General features: G+C 40.1%; 1 pseudogene; it reads left to right on the forward strand.

Moving 5' to 3' along the window:
* The first annotated feature begins 245 nt into the window (after nt 1-245).
* The window catches only part of LOC132486752 (E3 ubiquitin-protein ligase RNFT1-like), a 159,082-nt pseudogene continuing 146,199 nt past the window's right edge, over nt 246-13,128 (forward strand).

A 13,128-nucleotide genomic window follows, 5' to 3' on the forward strand; every position in this document is an offset into this window, starting at 1 on the left:
CCTTTAGCTCAACAGTCATTTATACTGGGTTATACTGACATTGGAAAGACAACTATTTTGGCTGTCAAGCAGGGCTGGAGTTGTTGGTCATGGGTTTGAAGGTGATGGCCCTGACTGAAGGCCTCGAGGTGGCATCTCTTGCTGTTCCTGCAATCGATAACTGGGCCTCAGTCCACTCAATGTCATGAGAGGAGACAGAGCCCTGAAGCAAAGAAATCTGGATCACAGAAAAGTATTCAAGGGTCATGCAAGCCAACGGCTGCCAACGGCACAGTCCTTCAGGACCTGCAGGCAGTGAGGATGCCTTAGCCTCCCATGTGTCCAAACAAGATTGATAGGAGAAGCCTCCTGTTTTGATTCTGGAGATGCTCATATCCAGATGAACTCCATACCTAAAGAATGTGCTGAAAACCCAAGCTCCAGAAATATAAGGTCAGGTGTCCAGAGCTGTACCCAGGAACGTGTACATAGTCACTACAGAGTCACCTCCACCATGAAGCAAGGCAGCCTGATGATACTGATATGGAGTCTGGAGATCATGGTAGTAGCTCCTTCTCACAATTCCGATATCTCTTCAAGGGGTTGCAAACTTCAAGGGGTTCTATTTCTTTTGATTCTGGGTGTCAAACTTGTTATACAGCATACAACAGGAGTTGCCCTTGGAATTGGGCTACTTACAACTTTTATACGTGCTACCAAAAGCATTTTAAATCAGGTTTTTCTAAGAGAAAGGTGCTCAGAGATTCAGTGTGCTTGGTTACTGGTATTCACAGCAGGATCTTCCATTCTTCCATATTACACCTTTTATTCTCAGTCACTTTATTATAGCTTAACTTTCAAAAAGCCTGCTCTAGACCCCATTCGAGCTTCTGGGAAGTACTTCGATTGCTGGAATTGCAGACTTCACTATGAAATTCCTCTTCATGGGCTTAAAATGCCTATTTTACTGGTGCCTTCTTTCATCATGCCTTTTCTTTTATTTTATATTTTTAATTTTTAAAATTTAAGTATAGTTGATTTACAATGTTGTGCCCATCTCTGCTGTATAGCAAAGTGACTCAGTTATACACATATAGACATTCTTTTTTAATATTCTTTTCCGTGTATAGCACAGGGAACTATATTCAATATCCTGTGATAAATCATGCCTTTTAAATCCAAGGGTTACTGGTATATGATTTTAGAAGAATTATGTCACTATTACCAAATTTTTATTCCCATAGCAGTTTGGTTTCGTTATCTTATAAGCTATGGGGAGTTTGGTAATGTAACTAGATGGATTCTTGGGATATTGCTGGCTTTACTCTACCTCATACCAAAAGTTCTAGACTTTTTTGCACACCTAAAAACTTTCAGACAGGGTTTTGCCAATATATTTTTTTTGAATTTTTGAATTTTATTTTATTATTTTATACAGCAGGTTCTTATTAGTTATCTATTTTATACACATCAGTGTATACATGTCAATCCCAATCCCCCAATTCATCACACCACCACCACCACACCCCCGCCACTTTCCCCCCTTGGTGTCCATACATTTGTTCTCTACATCTGTGTCTCTATTTCTGCCCTGCAAACCAGTACATCTGTATTATTTTTCTAGGTTCCACATATATGTATTAGTATAAGACATTTGTTTTTCTCTTTCTGACTTACTTCACTCTGTATGACAGTCTTTAGATCCATCCACGTCTCTACAAATAACCCAATTTCGATCTTTTTTATGGCTGAGTAATATTCCATTGTATATATGTGCCACATCTTCTTTATCCATTCATCTGTCCATGGACACCTAGGTTGCTCCCGTAACCTAACTATTGTAAATAGTGCTGCAATGAACATTGGGGTGCATGTGTCTTTCTGAATTACGGTTTTCTCTGGGTATATGCCCAGTAGTGGGATTGCTGGATCATATGGTAATTCTATTTTTAGTTTTTTGGGGTTTTTTTTTGGCGGTACATGGGCCTCTCACTGTTGTGGCCTCTCCCGCTGCAGAGCACAGGCTCCGGACGCCCAGGCTCAGCGGCCATGGCTCACGGGCCTAGCCGCTCTGCGGCATGTGGGATCTTTCCAGACTGGGGCACGAACTCGTGTCCCCTGCATCAGCAGGTGGACTCTCAACCACTGCGCCACCAGGGAAGCCCTATTTTTAGTTTTTTAAGGAACCTCCATACCGTTCTCCATAGTGGCTGTATCAATTTACATTCCCACCAACAGTGCAAGAGGGTTCCTTTTTCTTCACACTCTCTCCAGCATTTGTTGTTTGTAGATATTCTGATGAGGCCCATTCAAACTGGTACAAGGTGATACCTCATTGTAGTTTTGATTTGCATATCTCTAATAATTAGTGATGTTGAGCAGCTTTTCATGTGCTTCTTGCCCATCTGTATGTCTTCTTTGGAGAAATGTCTATTTAGGTCTTCTGTGCATATTTTGATTGGGTTGTTTTTTTGATATTGAGCTGCATGAGCTGCTTGTAAATGTTGGAGATTAATCCTTTGTCAGTTGTTTCATTTGCAAATATTTTCTCCCATTCTGAGGGTTGTCTTTTTGTCTTGTTTATTGTTTCCTTTGCTGTGCATTAGGTCCCATTTGTTTATTTTTGTTTTTATTTCCATATCTCTAGGAGGTGGGTCAAAAAGGATCTTGCTGTGATTTATGTCATGGAGTGTTCTGCCTATGTTTTCCTCTAAGAGTTTTATAGTGTCTGGCCTTATGTTTAGGTCTTTAATCCATTTTGTGTTTATTTTTGTGTATGGTGTTAGGGAGTATTCTAATTTCATTCTTTTACATGTAGCTGTCCAGTTTTCCCAGCACCACTTACTGAAGAGGCTGTCTTTTCTCCACTGTATATTCTTGCCTCCTTTATCAAAGATAAGGTGACCATATGTGTGTGGGTTTATCGCTGGGCTTTCTATCCTATTCCATTGATCTATATTTCTGTTTTTGTGCCAGTACCATATTATCTTGATTACTGTAGCTTTGTAGTATAGTCTGAGCAAATGGACAGGCAAATGTCTGAAGAGAAATACCATACATCAACTAGTGGTTTAAACATCTGAGGAAAAAACATGGGAAGTATTTACATGGACCAGTTTCTTTATACAAATGCTAACCCATGAAAAACACCCAGAAACTAAATAGAGTGTTAGATCATCAAGGTGTGAATCTGTTAAAGCAAAACTACAAAAGATACAAAGAACCACTCATTCTCCAAAGGGAAGTGGAACTCTATCGCTGCGGAGCACTGGTGGCTGGGTGTGACACACAGTTCCCCCAGGAGCTGCTCAGATTCCGTCCGTGATACAGAGAGAGTGGGAGAGCAGTCGGCCTGGGGTCCTGAGAATCTGCTGTGAGATGCTGTAAAGTCACCCTGGGATGGGCCCCGTGACAGGTAACGTGCCACATCAGACAGATGGGTCCTGAAGGGTGGTGGCCAGATCTGGGAGACCAACACAAAGGGAAGAAAGAGATCTGGGCCTTAAGAGAGGGAAGTGGAACCACAGAACAAGGCTGCAGGCCAGTCACTGCCCTGGGGTGAGCCGTCACCAGGATGCCTGCGGGCCCTGGATGGGGACCAGGCGTTGGCCATGCCGGTGCACGCACAGAAGGCCACAGCTCCTCCCTGCGAGTGTGCAAAGACACACACTCTCCAGACTGCCACACACACAACCCAAACCCTCCCTTTCGGCCCCTGAAGGTCAGCATCCCCCTGTGGCAGGTGGAAGACTCAGGGAACCACCAGATGAATCAGGAATCAGGGAGCCTGATTCCTCCAGCTCCGTTTTTCTTTCTCAAGACTGCTTTTTGCCAATATATATATATATATATATATATATATATATATATATATATATATATACTTCTGGCTACAACAAATATGTTTATTTAAGTATATATTGCCTATTCCTCTTTTCTGCACACACACAAAATATATAATGGCATATTTTTCCACTAACTCTCAAAGGACATTCAAAGTTGCCTGTGATGTTCATTTATTTGCGTTAGGGTTGTCACACTGCTATTATATCTTGTATCCACAACAGAAATTGACACTCACTTGTCCCCTGTTTCTGTATACTGTGGCCTTGGGTGTCAAGGGAAAATAATGCTCTGCATTTTTGCTCCTTTGATTTCTCTTTCTTCCCTCTTTTCTTTCTCTTCTTTTTTCTCTTTCTTTAAGGTTCTTGACATACTTTTGAGCCACATGAGAGATCTCAAACACCTCTCGACACAATATTAGTTCCTGGAAACTCCTAATTTTTTTTTTTTTACATCTTTATTGGAGTATAATTGCTTTACAATGGTGTGTTAGTTTCTGCTGTATAACAAAGTGAATCAGTTATACATATACATATATCCCCATATCTCTTCCCTCTTGCATCTCCCTCCCTCCCACACTCCCTATCAAACCCCTCTAGGTGGTCACAAAGCACTGAGCTGATCTCCCTGTGCTATGCGGCTGCTTCCCACTAGCTATCAGTTTTACATTTGGTAGTGTATATATGTCCATGCCACTCTCTCACTTTGTCCCAGCTTACCCTTCCCCCTCCCCATGTTCTTAAGTCCATTCTCTAGTAGGTCGGTGTCTTTATTCCCATCTTGCCCCTAGGTTCTTCATGACCATTGTTTTTTTTTTAGATTCCATATGTATGTGTTAGTATACGGTATGTGTTTTTCTCTTTCTGACCTACTTCACTCTGTAGGACAGACTCTAGGTCCATCCACCTCACTACAAATAACTCAATTTTGTTTCCTTTTACGGCTGAGTAATATTCCATTGTATATATGTGCCACAACTTCTGTAACCATTCATCTGTTGATGGACACTTAGGTTGCTTCCATGTCCTGGCTATTGTAAATAGAGCTGCAATGAACATTGAGGTGCATGTGTCGTTTTGAATTATGGTTTTCTCAGGGTATATGCCCAGTAGTGGGATTGCTGGGTCATATGGTAGTTCTATTTTTAGTTTTTTAAGGAACCTCCATACTGTCCTCCATAGTGGCTGTATCAATTTACATTCCCACCAACAGTGCAAGAGGGTACCCTTTTCTCCATACCCTCTCCAGCATTTGTTGTTTGTAGATTTTCTGGTGATGCCCATTCAAACTGGTATGAGATGATACCTCATTGTAGTTTTGATTTGCATGTCTCTAATAATTAGTGATGTTGAGCAGCGTTTCATGTGCTTCTTGCCCATCTGTATGTCTTCTTTGGAGAAATGTCTATTTAGGTCTTCTGCCCATTTTTTGATTGGGTTGTTCTTTTTTTTTGATATTGAGCTGCATGAGCTGCTTATAAATTTTGGAGATTAATCCTTTGTCAGTTGCTTCATTTGCAAATATTTTCTCCCATTCTGAGGGTTGTCTTTTGGTCTTGTTTATGGTTTCCTTTGAAGTTTCATTAGGTCCATTTGTTTATTTTTGTTTTTATTTCCATATCTCTAGGAGGTGGGTCCAAAAGGATCTTGCTGTGATTTATGTCATAGAGTGTTCTGCCTATGTTTTCCTCTAAGAGTTCGATAGTGTCTGGCCTTATTAGGTCTTTAATCCATTTTGAGTTTACTTTTGTGTGTGGTGTTAGGGAGTGTTCTAATTTCATTCTTTTACATGTAGCTGTCCAGTTTTCCCAGCACCACTTACTGAAGTGGCTGTCTTTTCTCCATTGTATATTCTTGCCTCCTTTATCAAAGATAAGGTGACCATATGTGCGTGGGTTTATCTCTGGGCTTTGTATCCTGTTCCATTGATCTCTATTTCTGTTTTTGTTCAGTACCATACTGTCTTGTTTACTGTAGCTTTGTAGTATAGTCTGAAGTCAGGGAGCCTGATTCCTCCAGCTCCGTTTTTCTTTCTCAAGATTGCTCTGGCTATTCGGGGTCTTTTGTGTTTCCATACAAATTGTGAGATTTTTTTGTTCTAGTTCTGTGAAAAATGCCATTGGTAATTTGATAGGGATTGCATTGAATCTGTAGATTGCTTTGGGTAGTATAGTCATTTTCACAATGTTGATTCTTCCAATCCAAGAACATGGCATATCTCTCCATCTATTTGTATCATCTTTAATTTCTTTCATCAGTGTCTTATAATTTTCTGCATACAGGTCTTTTGTCTCCTTAGGTAGGTTTATTCCTAGGTATTTTATTCTTTTTGTTGCAATGGTAAATAGGAGTGTTTTCTTAATTTCACTTTCAGATTTTTCATCATTATTGTATGGGATTGCAAGGGATTTCTGTGCGTTAATTTTGTATCCTGCAACTTTACCAAATTCATTGATTAGCTCTAGTAGTTTTCTGGTAGCATCTTTAGAATTCTCTGTGTATAGTATCATGTCATCTGCAAACAGTGACAGCTTTACTTCTTCTTTTCCAATTTGGATTCCATTTATTTCTCTTTCTTCTCTGATTGCTGTGGCTAAAACTTCCAAAACTATGTTGAGTAATAGTGGTGAGAGTGGTAACCTTGTCTTGTTCCTGATCTTAGTGGAAATGGTTTCAGTTTTTTACCATTGAGGACGATGTTGGCTGTGGGTCTGTCATATATGGCCTTTATCATGTTGAGGTTAGTTCCCTCTATGCCTACTTTCTGGAGGGTTTTTATCATAAATGGGTGCTGAATTTTGTCGAAAGCTTTCTCTGCATCTATTGAGATGATCATATGGTTTTTCTCCTTTGATTTGTTAATAATTGCCAATATTTTTTACACTACCAAGTTACGAAGGGCTGCCAGTAAGAGACAGTGTTCAGATGTGGATGATATTTGTTCAGTATGTCAAGCTGAATTTCAAAAGCCAATTCTTATCTGTCAACATGTATTTTTTGAAGAGAGAAAACTGTCCAGTGTGCAGAACTGTGATTTCAGACCATATAAACAAATGGAAAGATGGTGTCACTTCATCACATCTTCAAATATATTACGTTTTGAACTTCATATTAAGGCCAAAAAATACTAATTTCATTTGCTTACAGTGACTATTGATAAAGGCATTAGAATGGATTTCAGGGCCAGAAGTTAAGAGAAATGTTTCCAAATGGTTATAGAGTATTATAATAAGACTTAAGTGTGAAGTCCAAATTATCAAAAGATTAAATGAAAGAACCCTATATTTTAAAATATACATAAGTAATGTTCAACCTAATGCATATGCAACATTTATACTATCCTATTTGACAAATGACTGCAGTTAAATTGTAAATGTGTTTTCTTGTTAATACTACCAAAATGACAATTGCATAACTAGAACTAGTGGTTTTAGAGAAATTCAGGTATTCTTTCCTTTCATTATTTTCACAACAAAGAATATTTTTCATAAAACTTTGACACACTTTACCTGAAAGTAAAATTTTCTTTACCATTCCTATTCGACTTTTATACTTCCCATTCAAAAAATTCTAAAAATTTTTATAAAATTTGTACTTTTACATGAAAGTTCTAAATGCTATATTTTACTTGTAACAATGAGATTTTCTAAGGAAGATTAATTCATTGAGGATGAAATATTTTAATATTGTATTTTTCTGTGTAGTGTGATTAGCAGTCATTGAGAACAGATGATTTAAATTCCTTTTTGTTTGTGAACATCATACATACAATCCTGCCATCAGCTTTAATGGTCGTGATCTTTTTGTATAGTGCTATGGACTACCCTGACTATTACACACACACAAAAAGACAACTACTTGGCATCAATAGCTGATCAATGCGTGCATCACCCGCTTCCTTGTACATTCACCATGTGGAAAATTCCCCTGTCCTTTATTCCATAATTTTTCCTCCTTCTTTTTGTCTTCTGGAGGGTATAATATAGTTTGAACTGAAAGATTAAACAAAGACATCTTAAGTGGAAGCACTCCTTATAGAAGAAAGCTCAAGATTGTAATTAAAATGTTGGCAGTATTATTGGACACCAGAGAAACTATCACCTTAGAACAGAGATTGGGCTAAAATAACCCAGAATGAGGAAAATCTTTTTAAAGAATCATCTGCACTATGTATCAATCCATCTGCATTTTGTGTGAAAGGCAGAAGTTCAGAGGTCACATACTTTTCCTTCACACTGTGCTCAGATACAGTGTTTCTCCATGGGCATGCTATGGTAATGCAGTAGTTCTGTGTTATATAGAATCTCCCCACAATGCAGGACACCCAGTATCCCTAAATGCCAGCAGCACTCCTCAGTCTGGAAAAGCTGAAAATGTTCTGGCCACCCCTGCTCTAATGTTTCAGAGTACATTGCATAAACTATTTCCTCGGATCAGCATAATGATTCAAAACATTAGTAACATCTTCACTCTTCAGGTGATGAACTGAGGCTTGAAATGGATTGCTGGCTTTTCCACATGGCTAGTGAGGGCTGCTGCTGGCTCTAACACCACGGGGCAGACTCTAAATTCAGCTCCTTTTCTAAAACATTGTGCTGCCTTTCGATGGAGGCAGAGACTCAGACTTGATCTCAATCCACTAGTAAATACATGCAGGTGAATTGGTGTTGCTGTTGTTGTTATTTATATTTCTAGCTTTCTTCTAAGGAGCCTGAGTCTTGTTAAATAGAGGACACTTTGTTCTGTGGGTCTTTGGTGGAAGGGTAGAGGTAGGAGGTAAGAGGACCTGGGTTAGTTTGGCTAACAGAGGGAGCAGATTATGGAGCTTCCAGGGATAATGAGGGATGAAGCGAAATAGGAAAGAGAGCCACTAGGACCTAGTGAGGCCCTGAGTAATGTGACATGACCTACCTACCCACGCATTCTCACCCATGAGTCCCAAAACTTCAGTACAATGTATTACTCATGAAATGTTTACAGAGTGATTTTTTTGGTGTAAAATGGCAAGGGGCTGAGTATTACTCCTGGGTTGAGAGAGGCTAATGCAGAGACAGCACACCTGGACCCAGAAGCCAGAGGCAGGAGGTACCGTGAGGGTGTCAGCGACTCTGAGAATCAGCAGAAATCAAAGCAAGGCCTGGAGTTTTCACAGATGTGGAACTGGTGAATTTACCCAGACATCTGAGACTGGGGAAGCACCAGTTCACATCTGAATCGTAGGCAATTAAAGTGAGGGCCCAAACACAGCTGGGTTCTAGAATACTTTCAGGTATTAGAGGGAGGAGAACCAATCTGTGTTAGAGATTATACAGCTTGAAACTTTCCCCAAGGCAGTCTAAGGATTTGTCTCCTTATTTAAGAAAATTCACACAGTATTTGAAGTGGCTGATCATTTACTTTTCACACTGGTCAGGACCATAAGAGGAATTCTCTGAATAGAGTTAAAATTGGTGAATGTGGGATGTGATGAAGAAATAAATGACCTGACATCTATTCAGCTAGTGTCTCCAGACCTGTCACTTCCATAAGCAGGGAGAAGACAACCATTCCAGGTCGTTCTCTGTAATAAACACAGGATGCTTATATAACTTTCATGAACAGATTTCATGAAAACGACAAAATGACAGAGAATGACTGAATCCACATATGGAATAAGGACCAAATGTTAAACGTAATTATTATCCATTTATGATTATTATACACTAGGATTCTCATAAAAGCATCCAGTTTGTTCTCAATAAAAACTTGGTGAAACCTGGCTTGTATTCCTTTGGACACACCAGCCTGGTCTCATTTTCTTGCTAGGATGCTCTGGTTTGCTGCTTTTTTGTATTCAAGACCTTATTACTGCTTGGAAAATGTTCCTTATCTTTGCATGTGCACAAATCTTTATGTGAGAAGCAGGAGATGGTGCCCCTTGGTGCCTGCCCTGCAGCTGAGAGTCTCACTGAGATCTGGGCCTGAGTGCTGCTCCCTAGGGGTTCTCTGATGCACTGCCCTGCAGCCCTGGGGAGGATGCTCATTCTCTAGGCCAGTGGTCACCTTCAAGGCCCTCAGTGTTCCAAATAGTTCAGGGAGGAGAATAAGAGTAAAACCATTACTGATGCCAAATTTTGTGTTACCTTCTTCTACCCTGATGCTTCCCAAGAGGTGTCTCAGTTCCCAATTCCCCCTCATGGTCCCAATCATCTTTCCAATCTCTTGCCCCAAGGCAGGCTTTGGCCTGACGTGTCCCAGACACAATTAGTCAATGGTGGACTCTCATTCAAATAATAATAAAATATCAGAATAGCACTGCATTCTTTGAAGATGAACGTGACAGGCCTGAAATCTCAAAAGAAATCTTGCAGGGATGAAGCCCAGGGTCCCCAGTGGGCCTCTCCCTGAACCCTGGGCAGAGCTTCCCATCACAGCCAGCACAGTGGGGGAACATTCTACCCAGCTTCCACTCTTTCCTCAGTGGCTCTAGATTTCTACTGCAACCTGTTTCGAATTCAATGTTGTATAAGGAAATGACACAGAAAAGGAGCACAGCTACTGCTTAAGCAGGCAACTCTCAGGGTCCCAGAATTTAAAAGGGTTTAGAAAGTATCCTAGAAGTCACAGTAAAAGGGTGTTCAGGGACAAGTGTAAGACCCACCAAACAGTTCTATCAATTGAGTGAGGGATATTTATAGAAGGCAATCAGAGACCCCAAATTCCAAGGGAAAGAAACACAACCATAAGCTAAACATCTCTATCTAAATGAACTCTCTATGTTTGCAAGTGAGTCCTTTCTGGACTTTGAAGCATGGATTTGAAATTTGCATGGCATGGCAATCCACTGAAGCCAATTTGACCTTTTGGTAAATATGAAGTTTTTCTGGTAAATGTCAATAGCCTCCAACCATTAGAAGTGGGGGAGGTGGGGGAGCCTATATGTTCCTTTCCCCACAACCGTTCTACCAGAAGCCATATTACAATGAAAACTAGTTTTAGAACATATTCTGACAACACCTAGATATTTATTCACATTAAGGGTCAAAGATAGTCTTAAGCCTGCTCTGTAGCTGGGGAGGTCCCACTCTTTACCCTTGGACCCTCCGTTCAGCATTTCCCATAAAAGGCTTAACTGAATTCAGAGCAAGCATATTCTGATGGCAGGTGTGGGCAGCTTTGTGCTGGGTCAGGCATAGGGTGTCTCGTGATGGGGAGGAATGCAGAACCAATTCAGAGGTCTAGACCACAAGCTTGAACTACCTGTATTCAGCAAGCTGGGCTTGCCAGGTGCTACTACTTCATTCAGGAAAGGGCAGTCATTCCTGTATGATACTACTAACCAGCCACCTATTTGAATACTGCTCATTTCATCAATTAAAAACTATTTTAAACATCCCCTATGCTAATCAATAACCTTCCTGGTGTAGATTTAGCTAATTTTATGTAAGATACTAAGTCACCCAGCAAAGGAAACTATGAACAAAATGAAAAGACAACCTGTGGCATGAGAGAAAATATTTGCAAACGATGTGACCGACAAGGGATTAATTTCCAAAATATACAAACAGCTCATACAACTCAACAACAAAAAAATAACCCAATCGAAAAATGGGCAGAAGACCTAAATAGACATTTCTCCAAAAAAGACATACAAATGGCCAACAGGCATATGAAAAGATGCTCAACATCACTAATCATTAGAGAAATGCAAATCACAACCACAGTAAGGTAGCACCTCACACTAGTCAGAATGGCCATCATTGAAAGGTCTACAAATAACAAATGTGGAGAAAAGGGAGCCCTCCTACACCATTGGTAGGAATGTAAGTTGGTACAGCCACCATGGAAAACAGTATGGAAGTTCCTCAAAAAACTAAAAATAGAGTTGCCATATGATCCAGAAATCCCACTCCTGGGCATATATCCAGACAAAACTATAATTCAAAAAGATACATGCACCCCTATGTTCATGGCAGCACTATTCATAATGGCCAAGACATGGAAACAACCTAAATGTCCATCAACAGATGAACGGATAAAGAAGATGTGGTACATATATACAATGGAATATTACTCAGCCATAAAAAGGAATGAAATGGGGTCATTTGTAGAGATGTACATGGACCTAGAGACTGTCATACAGAGTGAAATAAGTCAGAAAGAGAAAAATGAATATCATATGTTAATGCATACATGTGGAATCTAGAAAAATGGTATAGATGAACCTGTTTGCAAGGCAGAAATAGAGACACAGACATAGGGAACAAATGTATGGACACCAAGGGGGGGAAAAGGGGAGTGGGATGAATTGGAGATTGGGATTGACATATACACACTAATATTTATAAAACAGATAACTAATGAGAACCTGCTGTATAGCACAGGGAACTCTACTTAATGCTCTGTGGTGACCTAAATAGGAAGGAAATCCAAAAAAGAGGGGATATATGTATACATATAGCTGATTCACTTCGCTGTACAACAGAAACTAACACAACATTGTAAAGCAACTATACCCCAATGAAGAAAAAGAAGATGTGGTACATACATACAATGGAATATTGCTCAGCCATAAAAAAGAATGAAATAACACCATATGCAGCAACATGGATGGACCTAGAGATTATCATACTAAGTGAAGTAAGTCAGAAAGAGAAAGAAAAATACCATATGATATCACTTACATGGAATCTAAAATATGACACAAATGAAATTAACTACAAAACAGAAACAGACTCACATGGCATGGCATGTGAGATAGAGAACAGACTTGAGGTTGCCAAGGTGGGGGGTGGGGGACGGATGGACTGGGAGTTTGGGGTTAGCAGATGCAAACTATTATGTATAGAATGGATAAACAACAAGGTCCTATGGTATAGCACAGGGAATTATATTCAGTATCCTGTGGTAAACCATAATGGAAAAGAATATAAAAGAAGAATGTGTATATATGTATAACTGAATCACTTTGCTGTACAGCTGAAATTAATACAACATTGCAAATCAACTATACTTCAATAAAAAAAATAAGATACTGGGACTTCCCTGGTGGTCCAGTGGTAAAGAATCCGCCTCACAATGCAGGAGATGCAGGTTCAGTCCCTGGTCAGGGAACTAAGATCCCGCATGCCGTGGGGCAACTAAGTCCAAGGGCCACAACCACTTAGCTCATGCGCCTCAACTAGAGAGCCTGTGCGCCACAAACTATAGAGCCCATGCACTCTGGACTCCACGTGCCACAACTAGAGAAGAGAAAACAACCTGCCCACCACAACTAGAGAGAAGCCCCTGGCCACAATGAAAAGCCCACACGCTGCAACGTAAAGAT

This window comes from Mesoplodon densirostris, chromosome 3, assembly GCF_025265405.1.
Source record: "Mesoplodon densirostris isolate mMesDen1 chromosome 3, mMesDen1 primary haplotype, whole genome shotgun sequence".
Taxonomy (NCBI): Eukaryota; Metazoa; Chordata; class Mammalia; order Artiodactyla; family Ziphiidae; genus Mesoplodon; species Mesoplodon densirostris.